General features: G+C 52.4%; 1 protein-coding gene across 2 annotated transcripts in view; it reads right to left on the bottom strand.

Annotated features, from left to right (window-relative positions):
* The window catches only part of LOC134966678 (FXYD domain-containing ion transport regulator 6-like), a 239,667-nt gene that overhangs the window by 112,823 nt on the left and 103,056 nt on the right, over window positions 1–23,788 (bottom strand). Inside the window, exon 1 of one of the 2 annotated variants that reach the window (XM_063943604.1) lies at window positions 12,074–12,404. The exons of the other annotated variant lie outside the window; for it this stretch is intronic. The gene's annotated coding sequence lies outside the window, so the exon portion shown is untranslated. Of the gene's footprint in view, window positions 1–12,073; window positions 12,405–23,788 lie in introns of those variants that run through there. 2 annotated transcript variants of the gene reach the window in all.

Below are 23,788 nucleotides of genomic sequence, written 5' to 3'. Positions count from 1 at the left end.
GGTGTATAATGAGCGCTGCTGTGTGGCGTAAGGTGTATAATGAGCGCTGCTGTGTGGCGTAAGGTGTATAATGAGCGCTGCTGTGTGGTGTAAGGTGTATTAGGAGCACTGCTGTGTGGTGCAATTTGAGGGTACTATTGTGTGGTGATGCCCCTTCTTAATGAGACCAATCCCCACTTTTTGGGTGGTCCCTATTTTGTATATGGGAGGCGGGACCCAATTCATATTGATGCGCCTGGGCCCACCACTCTCTAGTTCCGCCACTGAGAGGGAAACAGGTGGAAGAACAGGGGGAAGATGGGAGGCACACAGGGGATGGGAGGAAGAATAGGGTTTATATGGGAGGAAGACAGGAGGGAGATATGGGAAGAACAATGGAAGATGGGAGGAAGACAGGGGGAAGAACAGTCAGGTGTTCTGGTGGGCGGGGGCATCAGACTGGTGATGAGGGAGGACGGGGGATCATCCTGGTGACAAGGGGTGGGAAGGGGATTAGCCTGGTGAGGAGGGGGGGGGGGGGGGGAGTTAGCCTGGGGGCGGGGGGATTAGTCTGGTGAGGGGGGATGGGTTAGCCTGCTGACAGGGGGAGGAGGGGGATTGGCCTGGGGGGGTGTTAGCTTGGTGATGGGGGAGGAGGGGGGATTAGTCTGGTTGGGGGGGTAAACCTGGTGACGGGGGAGGAGGGGGGATTAGTCTGGTGTGGGGGGGTAAACCTGGTGACGGGGGAGGAGGGAGATTAGTTTCGTGAGGAGGAGTGTTAGTCTGGTTATAGGGGGAGGAGGGGGATTTGCCTGGTGACAGGAGGAGAATGGGAGGATTAGCCTGGTGAGTGGGGGCGGGTTAGCCTGGTGACAAGGGTAGGAGGGGGCATTAGGCTGGTGTAGGGGTTAGCCTAGTGACAGGGGAAGGAGGGGGATTATTTTTGTGAGGGGGGTTAGCCTGGTTATAGGCGGAGGAGAGGGATTTGCCTGGTGACAGGAGGAGGATGGGAGGATTAGCCTGGTAAGGGGTGTCGGTTAGCCTGGTCACAGGGTGAGGAGGGTGGATTAGGCTGTTGAGGAGGGGGGGGGGGGGTAGCCTGGTGACAGGGGGAGGAGGGGGGGATAGGCTGGTGAGGAGGGGGGGGGAAGCGTGGTGACAGGGGAAGGAGGGGGGGGTTAGGCTGGTGAGGAGGGGGGGTAGTGTGGTGACAGGGAGAGGAGGGGGGGTAGGCTGGTAAGGCGGGGGGTAGTGTGGTTACAGGGGGAGGAGGGGGGTAGTGTGGTGAAGGGAAGGAGGGGGGATTAGTCTGGTGAGGAGGGGGGGTAGTGTGGTGACAGGGGGAGGAGGGAGGGTTAGGCTGGTGAGGAGGGGGGGTAGTGTGGTGACAGGGGAAGGAGGGGGGGTTAGGCTGGTGAGGAGGGGGGTAGTGTGGTGACAGGGGGAGGAGTGGGGTTAGGCTGGTGAGGAGGGGGGGGGTAGTGTGGTGACAGGGGAAGGAGGGAGGGTTAGGCTGGTGAGGAGGGGGGAGTGTGGTGACAGGGGGAGGAGGGGGGGTAGGCTGGTGAGGAGGGGGGGTAGTGTGGCGACAGGGAGAGGAGGGGGGGGGGTTAGGCTGGTGAGGAGAAGGGTAGTGTGGTGACAGGGGAAGGAGGGGGATTGGTCTGGTCTTTTGTGGGGGGACATTAGCCTGGTCTGGGGAGGGGGGGGGGATTAGCCTGGTGACAGGGGGAGGAGAAGGGATCAGTCTGGTTGGGGAGGGGGCTGCTGGTGCTACATATTGCAGAGCTTTGGGTTATATAATAGATTCTGTATATTACAGTACCTCTCACTTGCAGATGGCGGCTCCAGTAATGCTATAATAGGGGGCTCCGCTCTGGTGTTTCTGACCTACTTGCACCGGACACAGTGAGAGCAACAGGGGACACCCGGCCTTTCCGCGGCCGCCAATCACTGCATAGTCACGGACGGCCCGCCTGACATCTAGAGGGAGCCGCGGCTGAGAAAAGAACAGCGCGTGGCGCGTGAGCCGCCAGAGCCGGGAATGCAGCATGGACTTACTGGTACGGGCTTGGTGTCGTGGTCCAGTCTGCCCGTCGCGTACGTGGTGTAATGGTAGGGCCTGCCCTGTCCCCTCCCACTCATCCCCTCATCTACACTGCGGAGATGCCGCCAACAGCAGCAGCAGCAGAGGAGGAGTGCTGGGTCCTAGTGCCACTGGCTAGATCCTCCATCCTGCCCTGCAGCCGTTAGTAAATAGAGGTGCTGGCGGGGTATCTTTGCACTGCCGCTGTGCTCACCACACCGCAGCGTCACTGGCAAGCTGCTGTAGAAGGAATTTTTTTTTCCTGTTTACAGTAGCACAGCAGTGTGCAGATGCAGTGGGCCTATTTTGGAGTGTGGGCCTGGAGCTGCAGCTCCATCAGCCCCATTGTTAATCCGGCCCTGCCTACATTGTAATTGTTCCTTTAATCTGCCCTGTATTTACAATTGATCAAAAGGCTTTCTCCATATGGTGTACACAACAGAAAGTGTAGCACACACAAATATGTGTATATATTGCTTCGAACACCTAAAAACTAAATAACCAAAGTTAATTTGTTGAACAGCAAAAAATATGAAGTTCACAACATGCAAAGTGTATTCAAAAACAAACGTTTAGGTAGCGTTTAGTATAGTTCTCATTTCCTTGTTTTTTGTGCTAAAGTCAAGGATCCACATCAGTGTCGGCTCCTACTATAATTAGTAGGGTGGCTACTGCTACCCCCGTGCCTGGAGAGGAAACAGGGAGCCCCAAATCGCGACATCTGCGTAATGGATCCAGCAGGTGCCAGGACTGGCACATGCACAATCTCCTGACTTCTGAGGACTGCATCAGGTGCAGCCCATAGAAGCTGGCTAGGGCTGACGTGGCAGGGAGTGGCTTCCTACAGGAAGCTAACTCTCTGCTAATCGCAGCCCCGGAGGGAGGAAGCACCTCCCAATAGGTCTGCCTTGTGTGGCTATGTACGACAGGTAGAACTTCCGATAGGAAGTCACTGCCAGGCACAGCAAAGCCAGTGCAGTCTCGGAATTCATCTGGCTTCATGGACACTGATCGGGGTGGCGGATTTTACCTGGGAGGGGGCTGCAATCCTGAAGCCCATAGGTGAAATCCGCCACTGATTCTTATTTATTAAGAATTACAATGGCACTCAAATGTCTGTTCTAGCTTTGTTCACAAATGTTTGGTCAATCATATATTTTGAGGGAGATGTATCAAGCCTTGGAGAGAGAGAAAGTGGAGAAGGTTCTCATAGCAGGTGGGCTATTCATGTACTATTAGTTTTCACTTTAGTGCATCATTTCGATGCGATATAGTAGCTATTCAGGTATACTTACCCATCTGGCGCAGCAATGCGAAAATCAGGGCACTCAGCGATCCGGTCTTCTGCTGCGGTCCACTGAGAAATTGCGGTCTCTGCAAGCTGGTTCACCAGAGCAGCAGCGGCAGAATAAGCCGGCCGAGGGGGGAGAACCAGCTGCGGCAGTGAGGAATCAATAGAGTGAGGTAGCCCAGCATACAGGTCACTTCTCATACTGTACATACAGGACAGAGCAGCAGCGGGGTTGGAAGTAGAGCAGCTGAGCTTTCCGTGCGTCTGGATCGCGCATGCTTGTATATGGGGAAGCGATATCTATACTATTCAGGGGCACGGTAACTAATCTCCAAGGTAACCCCTTCTGTGAATGAGAGGAAGCAGTGAAAAGCCCTGGTATCACCGATAAAGGGCTTTTCACTGCTTCATGAATAGACCCCAGTAAGCTTCTAAAACTGGGTGCACAGTGGAGCGATCAGCATTCGTTCCGGCATCAGAGCAAATGCTCTTGAGCCGGGATTAGCCGTATACATTAGAACAAGTTTAATCTAGGGCGGAACTATCATGTTCCAGCCTTCATTAGCATAAACAGGGTCGCTAGCAATATCGCTAGGTTTGATGTGCAGCACCTAGTGAGCGATGTAGGCGATTTGCCATTCCGAAATGGCAAATCGGGCTGATGTCGCTCCAGTGTGTACCCAGCTTAACCGCTATTTTTCTAGCACGGCCTCTAAAATGACAGAAACTGATTGGTTGGTATGGGCGATTTCTCCACTGTATTGCTCTCAAAAGTTTGATAAACCGAGTGGCGGATCAGGGGGGGGGGGGGGGCACTCGGGCCCGTGCCCCCCCTGTCATTTGGGCGCCCGTCTCTTCTCACCGAAAGCCGGAGGCAGGAGCTCAGTGCTGAGCTCCTGCCTCCGGCACTGTCACTGTGCGGCGTGCACTGAGGAGAGGACGCCAAGAGAGGAGGACTGCAGCGGTCTGGAGGCGGGAGCGGGGCTCGGTAAGTATGATTTCATTTTTTTCTTCCTTAGTGCAGCGGGGGCATCTACTGGGGGCAAACTACTGGGGGACATTGCTACTGGGGGGCATCAACAAGGGGCATTACTACTGGGGGGGGCATTACAACTGGGGGCAAACTACTGGGGGCATTATTACTGGGGGGCATCTACTGGGGGCACTACTGGGGGGTCATCTATTGGGGGCATTACTACTGGGGGCAGCTACTGGGGGACATTTTTACTGGGGGGCATCTACTGGGGGCAAACTACTGGGGGACATTATTACTGGTGGCATCTACTGGGTGTATTACAACTGGGGGCATTATTACTGGGGGGCATCTACTGGGGGGTCATCTATTGGGGGCAAACTCCTAAGGGGCATTACTACTGGGGGCAAACTACTGGAGGACATTATTACTGGGGGCATCTACTGGGGGCAAACTACTGGGGGACATTATTACTGGGGGCATCTACTGGGGGCAAACTACTGGGGGACATTGCTACTGGGGGGCATCAACAAGGGGCATTACTACTGGGGGGGGGGGCATTACAACTGGGGGCAAACTACTGGGGGCATTATTACTGGGGGGCATCTACTGGGGGCACTACTGGGGGGTCATCTATTGGGGGCATTACTACTGGGGGCAGCTACTGGGGGACATTTTTACTGGGGGGCATCTACTGGGGGCAAACTACTGGGGGACATTATTACTGGTGGCATCTACTGGGTGTATTACAACTGGGGGCATTATTAATGGGGGGCATCTACTGGGGGGTCATCTATTGGGGGCAAACTCCTAAGGGGCATTACTACTGGGGGCAAACTACTGGAGGACATTATTACTGGGGGCATCTACTGGGGGCAAACTACTGGGGGACATTATTACTGGGGGCATCTACTGGGGGCAAACTACTGGGGGCATCTACTGGGGGCAAACTACTGGGGGACATTATTACTGGGGGGCATCTACTGGGGGCAAACTACTGGTGGACATTATTACTGGGGGCATCTACTGGGGGCAAACTACTGGTGGACATTATTACTGGGGGGCATCTACTGGGGGGTCATCTATTGGGGGCAAACTCCTAAGGGGCATTACTACTGGGGGCAAACTACTGGAGGACATTATTACTGGGGGCATCTACTGGGGGACATTATTACTGGGGGGCATCTACTGGGGGCAAACTACTGGTGGACATTATTACTGGGGGGCATCTACTGGGGGCAAACTACTGGGGGACATTATTACTGGGGGCCAACTACAAAGGGGCTAACTACTGGGGGCAAACTACAGAAGGGCATTACTACTGGCGGTGTAACTACAGGGGCATTACTACTGGCAGCGTAACTACAGGGGCATTACTACTGGGGGGCTAAACTACAGGGGGTCAAACTACTGGGGGCATAACTACAGGGGCCAAACTACTGGGGGAATACTACAGGGGCCAAACTACTGGGGGCATTACTACTGGGGGCTAAACAACAAGGGGGCATAACTACAGGGGCTAAACTACAGGGGGGCATTACTACTGGTGGCTAAACTACAAGCAGGCAAACTACTGGGGGCATTACCACTGGGAGGCTAAACTAAAGGAGGGGGGGGGGTAAACTACTGGGGTCGTAACTGCAGGGGCATTACCACTGGGGGCATAACTACTAGGGCGCTACATGACTGGGGGCATTACTACAGGCAACATTACTACTGGGGGCAATACGGGCATTGCATAAGGGGCACCACTACTATGGGGTCTATATAAGGGGCACTATCAGTACAGTGGACATTGCATAATGAGCGCTACAACTGTGGGCATTGTATAAGAAGCGCCACCTCACATGCACCGAAGCAAATGTACTTGCCCCTTCCATGGTGCCCCCCCTATCATTTTCTTCTGGATCCGCCCCTGGATAAACCTCCCCCTTTATCTGTTATTTTTCCCACAAACTGTTTACTGAACCTGTTCCATTATGATTGATGGATGAACTGTATTTCTCGGACGTCCTAGTGGATGCTGGGAACTCCGTAAGGACCATGGGGAATAGCGGCTCCGCAGGAGACTGGGCACAAAAAGTAAAAGCTTTAGACTAGCTGGTGTGCACTGGCTCCTCCCCCTATGACCCTCCTCCAAGCCTCAGTTAGATTTTTGTGCCCGAACGAGAAGGGTGCAAGCTAGGTGGCTCTCCTGAGCTGCTTAGAAGTAAAAGTTTAAATAGTTTTTTTATTTTCAGTGAGTCCTGCTGGCAACAGGCTCACTGCATCGTGGGACTAAGGGGAGAAGAAGCGAACTCACCTGACTGCAGAGTGGATTGGGCTTCTTGGCTACTGGACATTAGCTCCAGAGGGACGATCACAGGTTCAGCCTGGATGGGTCCCGGAGCCGCGCCGCCGGCCCCCTTACAGAGCCAGAAGAGCGAAGAGGTCCGGAGAAAGCGGCGGCAGAAGACGTTCCTGTCTTCAAATAAGGTAGCGCACAGCACTGCAGCTGTGCGCCATTGCTCTCAGCACACTTCACACTCCGGTCACTGAGGGTGCAGGGCGCTGGGGGGGAGCGCCCTGAGACGCAATAAAAACGATATAAAAACCTTATATGGCTAAAAAAAATGCATCACATATATCTAAGGGTATATATAAGGGTATCTCTCCTGTGGTGGTTACAGAAGGCTCATCTTCTAGAGGGCCGCAGATTCGGCATTCAGGATTGGATGCTGGTAACCACGGATGCCAGCCTGAGAGGCTGGGGAGCAGTCACACAGGGAAGAAATTTCCAGGGCTTGTGGTCAAGCATGGAAACGTCTCTTCACATAAATATCCTAGAGCTAAGGGCCATTTACAATGCCCTAAGTCAAGCAAGGCCTCTGCTTCAGGGTCAACCGGTATTGATCCAGTCGGACAACATCACGGCTGTCGCCCACGTAAACTGACAGGGCGGCACAAGAAGCAGGAGGGCAATGGCAGAAGCTGCAAGGATTCTCCGCTGGGCGGAAAATCATGTGATAGCACTGTCAGCAGTGTTCATTCCGGGAGTGGACAACTGGGAAGCAGACTTCCTCAGCAGACACGACCTCCACCCGGGGGAGTGGGGACTTCATCCAGAAGTCTTCCAAGTGATTGTAAACCGTTGGGAAAAACCAAAGGTGGACATGATGGCGTCCCGTCTCAACAAGAAACTGGACAGATATTGCGCCAGGTCAAGGGACCCTCAGGCAATAGCGGTGGACGCTCTGGTAACTCCGTGGGTGTTCCAGTCGGTATATGTGTTCCCTCCTCTTCCTCTCATACCAAAAGTACTGAGAATCATAAGAAGGAGAGGAGTAAGAACGATACTCGTGGCTCCGGATTGGCCAAGAAGAACTTGGTACCCGGAGCTGCAAGAGATGCTCACGGAGGACCCGTGGCCTCTACCTCTAAGGAAGGACCTGCTCCAGCAGGGACCTTGTCTGTTCCAAGACTTACCGCGGCTGCGTTTGACGGCTTGGCAGTTGAACGCCGGATCCTGAAGGAAAAAGGCATTCCAGATGAAGTCATCCCTACCCTGATCAAGGCCAGGAAGGATGTAACTGCAAAACATTATCATCGCATTTGGCGAAAATATGTTGCGTGGTGTGAGGCCAAGAAGGCCCCTACGGAGGAATTTCAACTGGGTCGTTTCCTACATTTCCTGCAAGCAGGATTGTCTATGGGCCTAAAATTAGGATCCATTAAGGTTCAAATTTCGGCCCTGTCGATCTTCTTCCAGAAAGAACTGGCTTCAGTGCCTGAAGTTCAGACGTTTGTCAAAGGGGTACTGCATATACAGCCTCCTTTTGTGCCTCCAGTGGCACCTTGGGATCTCAATGTAGTTTTAGGGTTCCTAAAATCACATTGGTTTGAACCACTTGCCACAGTGGATTTGAAATATCTCACATGGAAAGTGGTAATGCTGTTGGCCCTGGCTTCAGCCAGGCGCGTATCAGAATTGGCGGCTTTATCCTATAAAAGCCCTTACCTGATATTTCACTCGGATAGGGCGGAATTGAGGACTCGTCCTCAATTTCTCCCTAAGGTGGTTTCAGCGTTTCACATGAATCAACCTATTGTGGTACCTGTGGCTACTAGGGACTTGGAGGACTCCAAGTTGCTGGACGTAGTCAGGGCCCTGAAAATATATGTTTCCAGGACGGCTGGAGTCAGAAAATCTGACTCGCTGTTTATACTGTATGCACCCAACAAGCTGGGTGCTCCTGCTTCTAAGCAGACGATTGCTCGTTGGATTTGTAGTACAATTCAACTTGCACATTCTGTGGCAGGCCTGCCACAGCCAAAATCTGTAAAAGCCCATTCCACAAGGAAGGTGGGCTCATCTTGGGTGGCTGCCCGAGGGGTCTCGGCTTTACAACTTTGCCGAGCAGCTACTTGGTCAGGGGCAAACACGTTTGCTAAATTCTACAAATTTGATACCCTGGCTGAGGAGGACCTGGAGTTCTCTCATTCGGTGCTGCAGAGTCATCCGCACTCTCCCGCCCGTTTGGGAGCTTTGGTATAATCCCCATGGTCCTAACGGAGTTCCCAGCATCCACTAGGACGTCAGAGAAAATAAGAATTTACTTACCGATAATTCTATTTCTCATAGTCCGTAGTGGATGCTGGGCGCCCATCCCAAGTGCGGATTGTCTGCAATACTTGTATATAGTTATTGTTACAAACAAATCGGGTTGTTTATTGTTGGAAGCCATCTTTTCAGAGGCTCCTACGGTTATCATACTGTTAACTGGGTTCAGATCACGAGTTGTACGGTGTGATTGGTGTGGCTGGTATGAGTCTTACCCGGGATTCAAGATCCTTCCTTATTATGTACGCTCATCCGGGCACAGTATCTTAACTGAGGCTTGGAGGAGGGTCATAGGGGGAGGAGCCAGTGCACACCAGCTAGTCTAAAGCTTTTACTTTTTGTGCCCAGTCTCCTGCGGAGCCGCTATTCCCCATGGTCCTTACGGAGTTCCCAGCATCCACTACGGACTATGAGAAATAGAATTATCGGTAAGTAAATTCTTATTTTTTTTTCCTTAGAAACAGTTTGTACACAGGATATGATACTCAGAATACGCAGAGTGCATTAATAAACGATCATTAGCAATATAGTCCAGTGTGTATGCACTATGGGCCTAATTCAGACCTGATCGCAGAGGTTTGCGATCAGATAGTCGCCGCCCAGACAGAGTGAATACCCGCGCCGTGCAAGTCTGCATACGTCGTGAGAAAACCTTTGCAAACATAGGTCAGTTGGAAATATGTTTGTAACTCACTCACCATCGAATGTTTATTCCAGTCTGTGCGTAGCCCAGGACCTACTCCTACAGTGCGATACAAACAGGCTGATAGGGCCGGAGCTGACGTCACACACCAGGCCTGAGAACGCCTGGGCTGCTTTTTTCCTGACACTCCTAGAAAACGGACAGTTACCACCCCCAAACGTCTGCTTCCTGTCAGTCAATCTGCGTACGCCTAGCGATCAAAAAAGTTTGGCCGCGCGCTTGCGCATTATGATCCGTACACATGCGCAGTTGTTTGATAATCAGCTGCTTTGCAATTTCGCACAACAGCATACACACTTGCTGATGCTGGCAGCGACAGTGATGCATTTGGCGTGGCCCTTGCTAGAGATGTCACCCGCCGGTCCTGCATGTAGGACCAACGGAGGATGTCACGGACGACGCGCGGGAGCGTGTCTCATCAGAGACATAGCAGGTACACACTAGACGATGTTCCCGATATGTCGGTCCTATCTGCTGGATCAGACAAAATATCGTCTAATGTATGCCCAGCTTAAAATGGTTATACTTTAATGCGATAGAATTGCCAGTAATGCACACACTTATTTTATAGTACAGTCTCACTTATATAGCAGTCACTCTCAGGAGTAAATTTACTAAAGCCTCTAAAACAGAGAATAGGTGATGTTGCCCATAGCAACCAATCAGATGCTATAATTTTCTAACAGGCAACAGAGAAATGATAGACAGCATCTGATTGGTATCTTGTGCATACACACTTATCAATCATCCAACCGACATGTCTGGCCAGCAGACCTCATTTGAATATGCCCACCCCCTTTGTGACATCATATTCAATGGATTCTGTGACCGATTTATAGATTGGTCAGGCAGACGCCCCTACACACCTACAGATATAACAAAATATCTGTGAGATAAATATGCATCTGTCGTGCTGCCTGTCCGACGTGATCTATCTGTAAATTACGTGGTTCATACTTATATCGGGAGTACACACCGACCAATCCATTCACCTAATGTGTGGGATGGTACGCGTGCATGCAGAAACCTGCGTCCCCCATTGATTTTACACCGGCAGCCCCAATTATCATCATTACTATCTGCAGTTGCACCTGCTTGCTGCAAAGAGATACTGTACGTCAGATACAGGTTTCCCTTCCATGTACGCACGACTCAGAATCACACAGAGCTTTTGGTTCATGCCCATGACACTCCCATGAGCCAGGGCGGTTCTGTGCAATCGCTGTGTCTCCGCCCAGTCACTGCCCCAAAAATTGCGTAAAGTCGCTTTTGCGCATGCGCTGTATGCAATCTTTGCGTCGGTGAAGACAGACCCATGTGACTACGAATCAGCCCCTTAAAGGTCTTCCCTACCCTAGCTGGAGCCCCGGGGGAAAAAGGGCTTCACAGAAATTAGACTACACCTAGTGCGGCGAGGTTTGTCAAATGTAACAAGTAGGTGTCAGTGCAGCTTTAAATTTCCAACCGGTGAATCACTGGATCAATTTTGCTAGTTTACCTTACTGCTTGTGATGCTCATTGCTGTGTTATATACTGTCTCACTATGTGTAAGGGGGGCGTGCGCGCAATACAAGAGTCCATCTTTACTGGAACTGCCAAGCAACACGTAGATAGATAAATGTGAGCACAATGCCCCAAAAATATCAGATTTTGGAACGAGACAAGAATTCTTCATAACGAGAGAGAGAAGAATAGAACACGACAAATATACTCCTGCAAATTGCCTTACTCCCGCTGCAGCTCCCGTTACACGCCTGTATATTTAGAATACAGCTGGCATTTTCTCTTTCCATCGTTCACACAATTGCTGGAGCATCTTCAAGGAGAAGAAAAGGGATTGGGGGCAGAGGAAAATTGGGTTTAAAGCAAACCGCTGCTAGTAACAATGATCCAAAGATTTCTACAGATAAACCTCTTTCTCTAACTAAATCATCAAATCTGTATAGTATCGTTGACGGGAAACCTGTGTGAATGGGTGAGGGCACGGCGTTCACAGACAAAGGAGACAGACAATAGAGGTGGGGGATTTAGAAACCCCCAGCACATTTCATCTACAATAGACGTGTTTCTGCTATTTGAGCTTTTCCTGATTTTTTGGTGTATTTGCTTTCAATAAAAAAACAGTTTCAATCTCTAATACGCTCCTAGTGACTTTTACACGCACAGGTAGCACAGAACCTCCTAATGTGCTGTATATACTGTATGTAAATGATCCAGCAATCTATCACACGTACAGGAATAATCCCTCATATCATGTATTACCACCACATCATGGTATTTACCATTACGCCTGTACAGTATGTAACATAGCCCACCCCAGTTGCCCCTTGGACCTTATTCTGAATTGTTGCTGTACTGGATAAATATAATACAGTGTCATTATAAAAATACAGAGCATGTATGCATCCCAGGCCACCCAGTCAATGCAATTTATTTGTTACCTTGTTGTGACGCTGTTCCCTGAATATGCAGTCAGCAGGTAGTGTACTCTGTGCTGTGCTGTGCGAGCAGTCTGCCTGTATGTGACCGCTCTGATAACGATGGGAGCAGACGTCTCTGTACTGGTTAATGGCACATCCTATGAGGGAGGGAGAGTCTCAGTCTTACTTGTGGACCAGCGGTGGGAGGGTGTTCAAAGTGCCTCCTGTTGTCTTCCTTGTGACTGATAGAAAGGCTTCTCTCAAGGTGGATGAATTCTGCACTTTAATTAAAATAAGATCTGTAGTCAACATAAGAACCTCTTACTCCACCTCCTCTCCGCTCAGATGTGTTTGTTCCCTTATATTGGGTATATTCCAGACTGGAAGAAATGTACTTGGACACAGAGAGTTACTGATAAGGCAATCAGCGGTGTTTATTTAAGGGGTGTTTATTCTCTGAAGGCTGATTCATACTAAAGTCATGGCAACAAAGATAGACTTAAGGTTTGGTTTTTCTTCTAACTCAGCAGTATATTTAATTTATCAAGCTGATTCGATCTTTGAAACATGCAGAAATGGCTTTCTCCAGCGGGAGATGATCGCAGCATCCATCGCAACTTTTTCAAATTGCACACGTACGACCGAATATGAACCCGGATGAAAGTAATCACATGACTTCTTCCTCATCTCTGGAACGGGCTGTTATTGGCGCCTGTGTCCCGGTGACTGAAGCATGATACGTAATCATGAAAATTGATTAGATATTGTCGCAAGGGGGACATGTTGCAAATTTTAATAAATATGCCCTTAAAATACCCTCCCAATAATTGTCCTTTGTCCCACCATTGGCTGTATGTAGGTAGCAGGGTCATAACTACTGGTTGGCCAGGATTGCATTCTCCAGGGGTACCGGGTAAGGGGGGGCGCTGCCGTCTCACCAACCTACAAACCCAGGGCAGCACAACTCTGGGAAAGGCTCTCTGCAAATTATATCTGTCTTATGGGGCAAACTCCTGGCTCTGGCCTTCATCAGGCAAGAGACAAGTAGAAGTTGTAGTTACTCAAGTCCTTCACTTTGCCTGGTGCAACGAACCCCTAGATACATTATTGGCAGACAGGATCTCTGCTGTTCACCTGCAGTGCCCCTGGCTGTCTACTGTATGTATAAGGTAGATCCACCACAGTTTTGATGATGCATAGTTGGAATCATTTTGCGTAAAATGCGCTTGAAGAAAAGACTGCTGTTTGCGGAGCTGGACTCATCAGGTATCACCAGGAACGTGGTGCAAGCACAATGTTTCCGTGTCCCACACAGGCCCTCACCTCTCTTATTAATCTGCCACTGAGTGTCAGGTAGCATGGCATGAATGCACCACCAGCCCTGTCATAACTACTGTCCACAAGATCACAAGACTACTGTTTAAAAAGTGTTTATGGTGTGGGTGATTATGTGGTAGGTAGCTGCAGAGTTGCCAAGAGTTAGTACATTGCAGGGACTTTTACAGTGTTTACATTTTGCACCCAGAATTTGTTATCCATAAAATTGTTCCAACTGTCCAAAACTATTTTCTGTCCACCAGATGTAGCTCTGACTGGGCTGGACCACGTGGCTGGCTCTGTACATTACATGCCCTTTCCCACTATGTGGGGGAGATTCAATTGAGAGTGAAGTTTAGCATGGTTAAAAAAACCTCGCTGACCTCGTGCCCAATTTTGGATAACCGCCGGTATGTGCACTCCCAATACCCGCAATATCCAATAAAAAAAATGGTTGCGGGTTTTCAGCGCTGAAAACCCCACATTTACAATTTTCAAAAATGTACAATTTTAGGAAAAATCAGGCTTGCTCTGGAGGTGCGACAAAAAAACAAAATCACTGCGTCCCATTTTCAGTCCCCTAATTGAATACCAAAACCCCGTAGCTGCGGGAAAAATCCCACGCTGTGTTTTTTTTCCAATTTCCATCCTGCAATTGAATCTGCCCCTATGTATGGGGTGAAGCAAAGAATCACAAATACCAAGCCTTACAGATTGGCATTAAGCTAGAGTCAAAGAGAGTAGCTAGTTCATAAATAAATACCTTCACTAGATACGGCCAATACATTCTTTTTTCTAAGACACACACATTTATCAAACAGTATTTGCGGCTGTGTCCCCAAAAACATCTGTTTTCGGGGACACAGCAAATACTATGTATGCCTGCAATATATGAAGGAGGGATCACAGCGATCCCTCCGTTGACGCCCGCAGCCTCATCCTCCATAGGTTTTTATGGGGGATATGATGCTGCCCGATGTATAAATGTTGGGAATGTGAAACATATTGGCCCCCATAGCTACTGCAATCTCCTGATTGCGGTATCCCGTTGTAGCCTATGGGCTATACTTCACTGCGTGACGTTCCGGCGGGGTTCCCCAGGAACTAGAGATGTGCGGGTTCGGATTTAGGGCCTAACCTGCAACGGCAGCGATCGCACTCTGAAGCCCTTTGGGGATTGACAGGTAGAGGCGGTCGTGGGGCGTGCCAACGGTGTTAGAACGGCGTTGGGGGCATGGTTCGAACAATGCAGGTGGGTCCGGTTAGTTGCTTCGGAGTGCCGCGGTGGCTGTGTGACATCACACACAGCCGCTACGACCCAAAACATGGTGGGTAGCTGCCCACCAGTGGGTGTGAAAGCATCACCGCCATGTGATGCTTTCGCAACTATGCGGGGGTGGGGGGGTAGGGCCTGACATGCGGGGCGGACTAGCCCTGTGCTGTTGCGTCCCCTTGCATGTAAGAGAGTCTGCTAATTTTAGCACATCTACGATCGGCTCTGAATCGGGCCCGATTGTGGTTATGCAAGTACCAGGAAACAGGGAGGGCTTGCTGGGACTTGTAGTTCCACACCAAAAGACAATTTCCTTTTTTTTTTTTACACTATTTTGGCTATCAGCCCCCCATCCACTGCCCAGGGATGGGGGGGGGGGACAGCCTCTGGTTTCGCCCCTGGCTCTTGGGTGACTGGAGAGGGGGAGCCCTTGATTTAAGGGGTCCCCACTCCCCCAAGGAACTCCGGCCAGGGGTGACAAGTTGGGTGGGAGTGATGCTTTGGCTGCAGGGACCTATATAAAAGTGTCCCCCGGCTGCGGCATTACCTCCCTGGCTAGTGGAGCGCGGAGCTGGTTTCAAAAATACATCTTTTGTCCCCCATATGTTTGGAACCAGGAACGGCCCAAGAGCCTGGTGCTGGCTTTCTAAATACTGGGGGACCCTAGGCAATTTTTCCCCAGTATTTAAACAACCAGGACCGGCTCAAGGCTGGTTATGCTTAGGAGGGGGGATCCCACGCAATCCTTTTTTTTTTTTTTACTATTTCTGACACTTTTTCACAGAGAAGCATGCACAGATCTCACTGATGCGTGCATGACTATCAAAACATGCCAGCCAGTAGCAGGTCTATTTGAAAGCTCAATTTTTGAACGAATTCTATGCTTTCCCGGCAGTGTTTGGCTGTTGTCTGCAGTGATTGAGAATACAAATTCTTAGTAAATTCCCGTGTTGTATAAAATAACAACCATGTTTGACCAATGGTCTATTAATTCGTATTTTTGTGGACGTCAGTGTATCTCAATACGGATAGCCCCAACACTGCCGAGATTTGTGTTTAGTAAATTACCGAGATGACACTAAGAAAATAACAAACAAGCTCGAATGGATTTGGGAGCTTAGTAAATTTCCACCTCTGTGTCACCTGTCTTTCAAAGATACAGTATTTCACCTGGAATCAGATGAGTACGTGGTTTCAGCACCAAAACAGGTTTAATCACCATGACGATGATGCCAGATTTAATTAACAAAATAAATCCCTTAAGACTTATGTGCACCCCCTTCTGTTTAATGGCTTCAGAGAGATCCTGGTTTCTCTCTACCACTACTGCATGGCCAGGTCTATCCCTAGTCATTCTGCGGCTCTGATGAATAGCGCCCCCTTATGGTTTTCTGAAATGAACAACAAACATTTACAGCACAAAACACAAACAGTGTCACTATTAGAACTGCATGAAGGAATTCAAGGAATGACTGATTTACATTTGAAATAAATATTAATACATAATTTATGTCTTTACATGTTAATATTTTCTTGTCTCTTCTGAAAAAATTAAATCAAGAAAATGTGTTGATTGCTGGAAAACTATATTATCATATTCACATTTAAGGATCCAGTAATTAAAATTTATTTTTGCCATATTTGGCAGCGATAATATAAGTGAAATACCATTGCAATTTAACAAGAAACTTTAACAATTATCTGACCCAGTGAGCAGTTTTCAGTATAGTGATAGTGACTACGGGGTCTATTTACTAAGCCTTGGTTGGAAATAAAGTGGAAGGAGATAAAGTGTCAGGCGGCGGGCGGCCGCGCGGCGGAGTCCGGAGGAACGGGGATCCGAAAGGATCCAAGTTCCTCCAATCGGCGGCCCGGGATTTGAAAAGGGCGCCGGACGCGAGCCAATCGCTGCTCGCGGTCCGGCGCCCAATGAGGAGTCGCCGCGGCGGACCAATGGGAGTCCGCCGCGTCATGGCCCCGCCTCCTCCCGGCGCCTTATATCAGGCGCTAGGCGGCGGCGGGGTTCATTAGTGAGCCGGAGACGGAGCGGAGAGGAGCTCCCGAAGAAGACGCCAGGAGGCCAGCGCGGACGACGACAGCGGCGCCGGAAGAGGCAGAAGATGGCGACAGAAGACGGGACGGAGGCGGCGGCGCAGCAGAGACGGGAGATCGGCGGAGAGTGCTGTTTGGAGCGGGAAGCAAAAGAGCTAACGAAGCTCCCCTCCACAGCCTCTCCCACCGGTCCTGGTAAGTGGCCCTGGGCCTACACGACCTTCCTGTAACTCCCTCCCTAGACCACCAGGTGTTCGGGCACTAGGCCCGTGGGCACGTGCAGGCCCTCCCGGCCTGTGGGTATTCAGTCGGGCCCTCCCGGCCCGTGGGGCAAGTAGGTCAGTGTGTCTGGGCCGACGCCACGCGCAGTCGGGGTTCCCCTTGGCCCGTGGCCCGCAGGCCCAGACCACTATCCTCCGGGGGTTCGGGCATTAGGCCCAAGCCACCCTCGTTCAACGGGCACCAGTTAGGCGGGCACTAGGCCCGGGGGCATATCAGGCGATAGGCCTGTGCAGCGTTAGAGGGCATTAGGCCCTAGCGTATTGTGGCCGAGTAGGTACATATAAGGTGACCCTGGGCACAAGGCCCAGGTCACCCAACGGGCAGCACGTTAGGCGGGCGCTAGGCCCGTGGGCGAAGTCAGGCCTCCGGCCTGTGTTCAGGTAGGGGGCGCTAGGCCCGGCAATTCAGTATTTTCCCGAGGTGAGTACAGGTGGCCCGGGGCGCTAGGCCCAGGCCACCCCGAGGTATTTAGGAAGGCAGAGCGGAGGCCTACCTCTATTCGGCTGGTAGGTATTTCAAGGGACAGTGCTGTGTTATGTGTATTCCGATGTGTGTTACCGTGCAGGGCAAGTTATTGTTATGAAGTTTGTGCATAGTTTGGTTGCACCACACCCACAGAGTTAGTTTGAGGGCTCTGCCGTTATAGTTAGGATAAGGTGTGACACTAGGTCTAGTTAGGCCCTGCACGGCGGTTTTCTCTCTCTTGCCTCCTTACAGGGACCTGTACTGGAGAAGATCGGAGTACCGGAGGGTGAGACGGTGAGTAACCACAGTCTGAGTGTTTGGTTGTGTTCTTTCTATCTCCCTTCCTTCAGGGCAACGGTGAGCCTTGCACGGCTGTGCAAGGCGGAATTTCCACCTGGTGCGAAAGTGCCGATAGGTGAAATTCGGGCTCTGAGGCGGACGCCGGTGATGACCCCCACCTAGCCCGAAGGCGCATTTTCCTCAGCCACATAGGGTGTTGCGATCCACGGTTTGGGGAGACGATATTCAACAATTTTCTTCCTCTTAGGTTTTTGGGGTCCGGGTCGTCCAGAAGTGCTTCCAGGACTCTCGAGTGTTCCGGCACCTGCGAGTGAGAGCGTGCGGCGTCCGGTAAGTGGTACATCTGCACGGCAGCAGACCCTATACGCCCTGACGTTGCCCTCTTACATTTTTGGCGTAGTCGGCAGGATGTCGAATGCAGAGAACGTCGCTCCTCCGGGAGTGGGAAACGACGCCCCTCCGGGAGTAGAGAGAGGAAGTTCAATTTTGGACCAGCCTTGACGCATACCCCTCGGTATGATGGGCAGAACATGCCGTTGGCAGACTGGAAGAAGAGACTGGAGGGAATCATCCAGATGTATGGGGTGCCTCCAGAAATGCAGCTACACTTGGCGTTGAATACGCTGGATGGAGATGCCTGGCGATCGGTGATTCTTGTTCCGGAAGAGGAACGTAAGACGTTAGATGAGGTACTCTCGATCCTCGAGGGTACCTATGGGAACACTGCGTCGGCAGGAACCTTGCGTCAGCAACTGTTCAATCGGTTTCAGAGGGAGGACGAATCCATACCCCAATTTGCTAACGCGCTACAGGACATGCTGAGCGAAATTACGCGGCGTGATCCGGAAGGTCTGGGGTCCTTGGTCAACCCCAGCCTGATGTTGAGGGATCAGTTCGCACTGGGCCTCCGGAGTATTCCCATCCGACAAATCCTGTTGGATAAAATCGCCAGTGACAAGACAATGACCTTCCGTCAGGTCCAAGTGGAGGCAGTCGCCAGTTCCGTAATGCTAATTTCGGTCCTTACGCCATGGCCCCACAATGGTCGGCACCGGTGGCCGCAGGGACCAGCCAAGAACCCAGTCCCATGGAAGCCTGTGTCCAGGATCTGAAGGCGGCATTCGCCAAGGTCACTCTGGAAATGAAGGCAGAAATCTCCCAGTTGCGGGATGAGGTGCACAGGCAGAGAGGTTCGGAGGGGTCAGAGGATAGGGCACCGCATCGGCGGCCCAAGGAATCACGGTCCAATGCAGGAGGTGCCCGCCCCAGGGAAGGTAGGGGTCCCCGTTGTTACCGCTGCAATCGGTTTGGACACATTGCCCGGGAATGTAACGAGCCCAGGCAAGATCCTCCGTTAAACTAGAGTCCCTCGCGGTAGCGGGACCACCCGCGAGGGAGGTGGTCGGGGGAGAAACCACTATAGTGGATTCCGCCGACATAGTAGGGGAGTGTCCCGTGGTGATTGGGTGTCTTGGGGGCAAGGAGCAGAAATGCCTGCTGGATACTGGCTCGCAGGTCACCACCATGTCTGAGGTTTGTTTCCTGGAACATTATTCCCATTTGAAGGATTCCGTGTTGGAAAGCTGGGTCACCCTCACGGCGGCCAACAACTTTCCTATTCCGGTTGTCGGAGTTGTGTGGATGGAGATTTCGATCTGCGGACAGACGTTGGGAAGGAAGGGAATACTGGTTGTGGGGAGCTTGGGCTTGAGTCACGGGCCCGTGATTGTGGGCATGAACGTCCTCCAGGATCTCAACCAGCTTTTGTTTCGGGAGAAGGGTCCGCAATACTGGAAGGAGATGGGTATTCAGCGGCCGGTACAACAAGCCTTTCAGCAGGTAGGGAGAATCTGTGAAGCTGAATATCGAGAGGAGTCCCTGGGAGCGATTCGGACCGGTGGTCGGCAACAGATTGAGTTACCTCCCCACCAGGAGATGGTCCTCCCCCTCGAGGTGCGGACTCACCAACATCTGGAGGGGTTAGAGGTCATGGTGGAACCCAATGGATACTTTGGAATGGATTCGGGGGTCATCCTGGCCCGAACCCTGGCCATAGTGAGGGACGGCCGGGTGTTGGTACGGCTGTGCAATCTTCTGGACGAAAGGAAGAAAATCCCGGCGGGAGCAACAATTGCCAACATAACGGCGGTCACCAGGGACGGAGTGTCCGGGGGGCGGCAGGTCTTGCTGCATGCGGACGAACCCGGGTCCTGGTCCATGGCAGTGAGCCTGGATAAGGAAGAAGAACCCAGTGCAGATTGGTGCGGTCGGACTATCAGGGAGCAGATGGATGTTTGCTTGGACGAATGTAGTCCCAGTATGGTGCTGAGGTTGGAGCAGATGTTGTGGGAACGACGGAAGGCGTTCTCCCGCTATGAAGAAGATTTCGGATATACGGAAGATGTGAAACATGAGATACGCACTGGGGAGAGCCCTCCTATCCGTGAGAGATATCGCCCCATTCCCCCCAAACTCTACCAGGAGGTCAAGAAAATGTTGCGGCAGATGTTGGATAATCAGGTCATTCGGGAGAGCAAAAGTCCATGGGCTGCGCCCATCGTGTTGGTACGGAAGAAGGATGGTTCCATTCGGTTCTGCGTGGATTATCGGCGGTTGAATAGCAGTACCGTGAGAGATGCTTACCCGTTGCCCAGGATAGAGGAATCTTTGGCGGCCCTGGGGAATGCCCGGTATTTCTCCACGCTGGACTTGGCCAGTGGGTATTGGCAGGTGGCGGTTAGCCCGTCGGATCAGGAGAAGACCGCCTTCACAACTCCTATGGGGCTGTTTGAATTCCTGGGCATGCCCTTCGGGCTCACCAATGCCCCGGCTACATTCCAACGGATGATGGAGAGGTGTCTGGGAGATTTGAACTTCGAAGCATTATTGATATACCTGGACGATATCATAGTATTCGCCCCCACTCTGGAGGAACATTTGGCGCGCCTGGATGTGGTGTTGCAGCGCCTAGAGAAATATGGGCTTAAGCTCAAGCCCCGCAAGTGTCATCTTTTGCAACCAAGTTTGGAATACCTGGGACATGTGGTGTCCCGAGAAGGGGTCTGCCCGACGCCGGGCAAGATTTCGGCAGTCCAGGACTGGGGGACACCCACTACTACCACCGAACTGCGCGCGTTCCTGGGGTTGGTTGGATACTATCGGCGGTTTATCAAGGACTTCGCAAAAATCGCGGAACCCCTGCATGCCCTGCTGCGAGGGCTACCCACGACTAAGAAAACACAGGTGGTGGCTTGGGGTGAAGCCCAGGAGAAGGCATTTCGCCGCCTGAAGGAGATGCTCACGGAGGCTCCGGTTCTGGGCTATGCGGATTTTGACAAGCCATTCCTGCTCTATACCGATGGCAGCCTACAGGGATTGGGAGCAGTTCTCTCCCAAATACAGGATGGCCGAGAACGAGTAATCGCCTATGGAAGTCGGAGTTTGAGGGAAACTGAGCGGAACCCGGACAACTACAGTTCCTTCAAGTTGGAGTTGTTGGCTGTAGTCTGGGCCGTGACTGAGAAGTTCGCCGAGTACCTGACCGCTACCCATGTGGAAATATACACGGATAACAATCCCCTGGCCTATCTGGAGACTGCGAAACTGGGCGCCCTGGAGCAGCGTTGGGTAGCCCGGTTGGCAAAGTTCCACTATAAAATACACTATCGCCCAGGGAAGAGTAACGCGAATGCAGATGCGCTGTCACGACACCCTGTGTCAATGTACCCGACTTCGAGGTACAGTGAGGACGAGGATACGGAGGTCCCCGACTTGACCAGGATTGAGTGTCCAGGTACACTGGAAGGGTCACTAGTACTGGAATGCGCTGCCCTGCTCCAGAATACTGAGCTAGAGTGGGCTTCTCTACAGCAGAGTGACCCAGGGCTGAATGTCATTCGGCGATGGAAGCAGAAGGAACATTGGCCTAGCCAGTGGTAGAGGAGTCGACTGACTCCCTACTGCCGGAAGGTCCTGCGGAGTTGGGACCGATTACTCGTCCGCGGCGGAACGCTGCGTCGACGAGTGTATCTCCGACACGAACTCAGGAGGGTGGAACAGGTTGTGGTGCCGGAAGCGTCCCTCTAGGCACTGGTGACGGAGGCGCACGTTGGCGGAGCCCATTTAGGGGTAGACAAGACCTTTCAGTGGATACAGCGCCAGTTTTTCGCCCCTCCGCTATGGACATTGGTGGAGAAGGTGTGCAGGGAATGTCGGAGGTGCGGCGTGGTCAAACCGAACGAACAACATGCGCCAGTACATACCATTCAGACAAGTCGTCCCCTGGAGTTGTTGATGATCGATTACGTTCTGATTGGGGAGTCCGTTAGTGGCCATCAGTACGCCTTGGTCATGACTGATCATTTCACTAAGTTCACGGTGGTGGTCCCCACCCGGGATCAGACGGCGGAGTCTGCAACCAAAGCCATTGTTGAGCATTTTGTCCGGCAGTTTGGGTGCCCTGAGAGGATTCACTCCGCTCAAGGGGCTTGCTTCCAGGGGAAATTGATGGGACAGCTTTGTCGACTGTACGGGATGCAGAAGTCCCGCACCACGCCGTATCATCCTCAGGGAAATGGTGCCTGCGAACGGTTCAATCGGACTTTGCTCCAGATGTTGCGGGTCTTGGAAGACACCAAAAGACGGAGGTGGCCCGAGCATGTAGCCGAGCTGGTGAGGGCCTATAACAACCGGGTCCACAGCACCACTGGATACTCCCCCCTTCTTTTTGATGTTTGGTCGTCCCGGGCGGGAAGCACAGGATTTGCACTTGACCGAGTTTCGGGAGGAAGGAGGGTTGCTGCCAGCCGATTGGGTCGCCGAACACCAGCAGCGGTTAAAAGTGGCTCACGAAGTGACTCGGAAGAGGATAGCCGACCACGCTCATACGCCCCATAGGACTCGAGGAGCGGAGCCTTTCGACGTGGGACAGCGGGTGCTGGTCCGCATGACGCGGCCGGGCGGCAAGTTAGCGGAGAAGTGGGAGGTGCGACCTTATATTGTTCGGAGGCGCCTCACGGAGGAGGGCCCGGTGTATCAGGTGGAAGCAACAGATGGGTCTGGTCGGTTGAGAACCCTTCACCGGGATATGCTGCGCCCTTGTAGGTTCCCAGAGGACGGGGAAGTTGAAGGTGTCCCCGGTGGGAACACGGCTGTGTTGCCTGGGGATGATACTGTATTGGCATCCTTGCCCGGAGGGACTGACCTGGAGGAAGATTGGTGGACCCCAGTGGTTCCGTCTCGTGACAATAGTTCCCTGGATGCTGGGGTCCCCCGGCCTGGGTTATCTCCTTTGCCTCGGCGATCTCAGCGCTCCAACCGCGGTGTGCCTGGTCCCCGGTATAAGGACCCGGAGTATATTTCGTCTCAGTCTACCTTTGTCGGGACTACAAAGGACAAACGGGGGGGAAATGTCAGGCGGCGGGCGGCCGCGCGGCGGAGTCCGGAGGAACGGGGATCCGAAAGGATCCAAGGTCCTCCAATCGGCGGCCCGGGATTTGAAAAGGGCGCCGGACGCGAGCCAATCGCTGCTCGCGGTCCGGCGCCCAATGAGGAGTCGCCGCGGCGGACCAATGGGAGTCCGCCGCGTCATGGCCCCGCCTCCTCCCGGCGCCTTATATCAGGCGCTAGGCGGCGGCGGGGTTCATTAGTGAGGCGGAGACGGAGCGGAGAGGAGCTCCCGAAGAAGACGCCAGGAGGCCAGCGCGGACGACGACAGCGGCGCCGGAAGAGGCAGAAGACGGCGACAGAAGACGGGACGGAGGCGGCGGCGCAGCAGAGACGGGAGATCGGCGGAGAGTGCTGTTTGGAGCGGGAAGCAAAAGAGCTAACGAAGCTCCCCTCCACAGCCTCTCCCACCGGTCCTGGTAAGTGGCCCTGGGCCTACACGACCTTCCTGTAACTCCCTCCCTAGACCACCAGGTGTTCGGGCACTAGGCCCATGGGCACGTTCAGGCCCTCCCGGCCTGTGGGTATTCAGTCGGGCCCTCCCGGCCCGTGGGGCAAGTAGGTCAGTGTGTCTGGGCCGACGCCACGCGCAGTCGGGGTTC

This window comes from Pseudophryne corroboree, chromosome 10, assembly GCF_028390025.1.
Source record: "Pseudophryne corroboree isolate aPseCor3 chromosome 10, aPseCor3.hap2, whole genome shotgun sequence".
Lineage (NCBI taxonomy): Eukaryota > Metazoa > Chordata > Amphibia > Anura > Myobatrachidae > Pseudophryne > Pseudophryne corroboree.
Note: the sequence above shows the minus strand (reverse complement) of the source record. Positions and strands in the feature narration are given on the sequence as shown.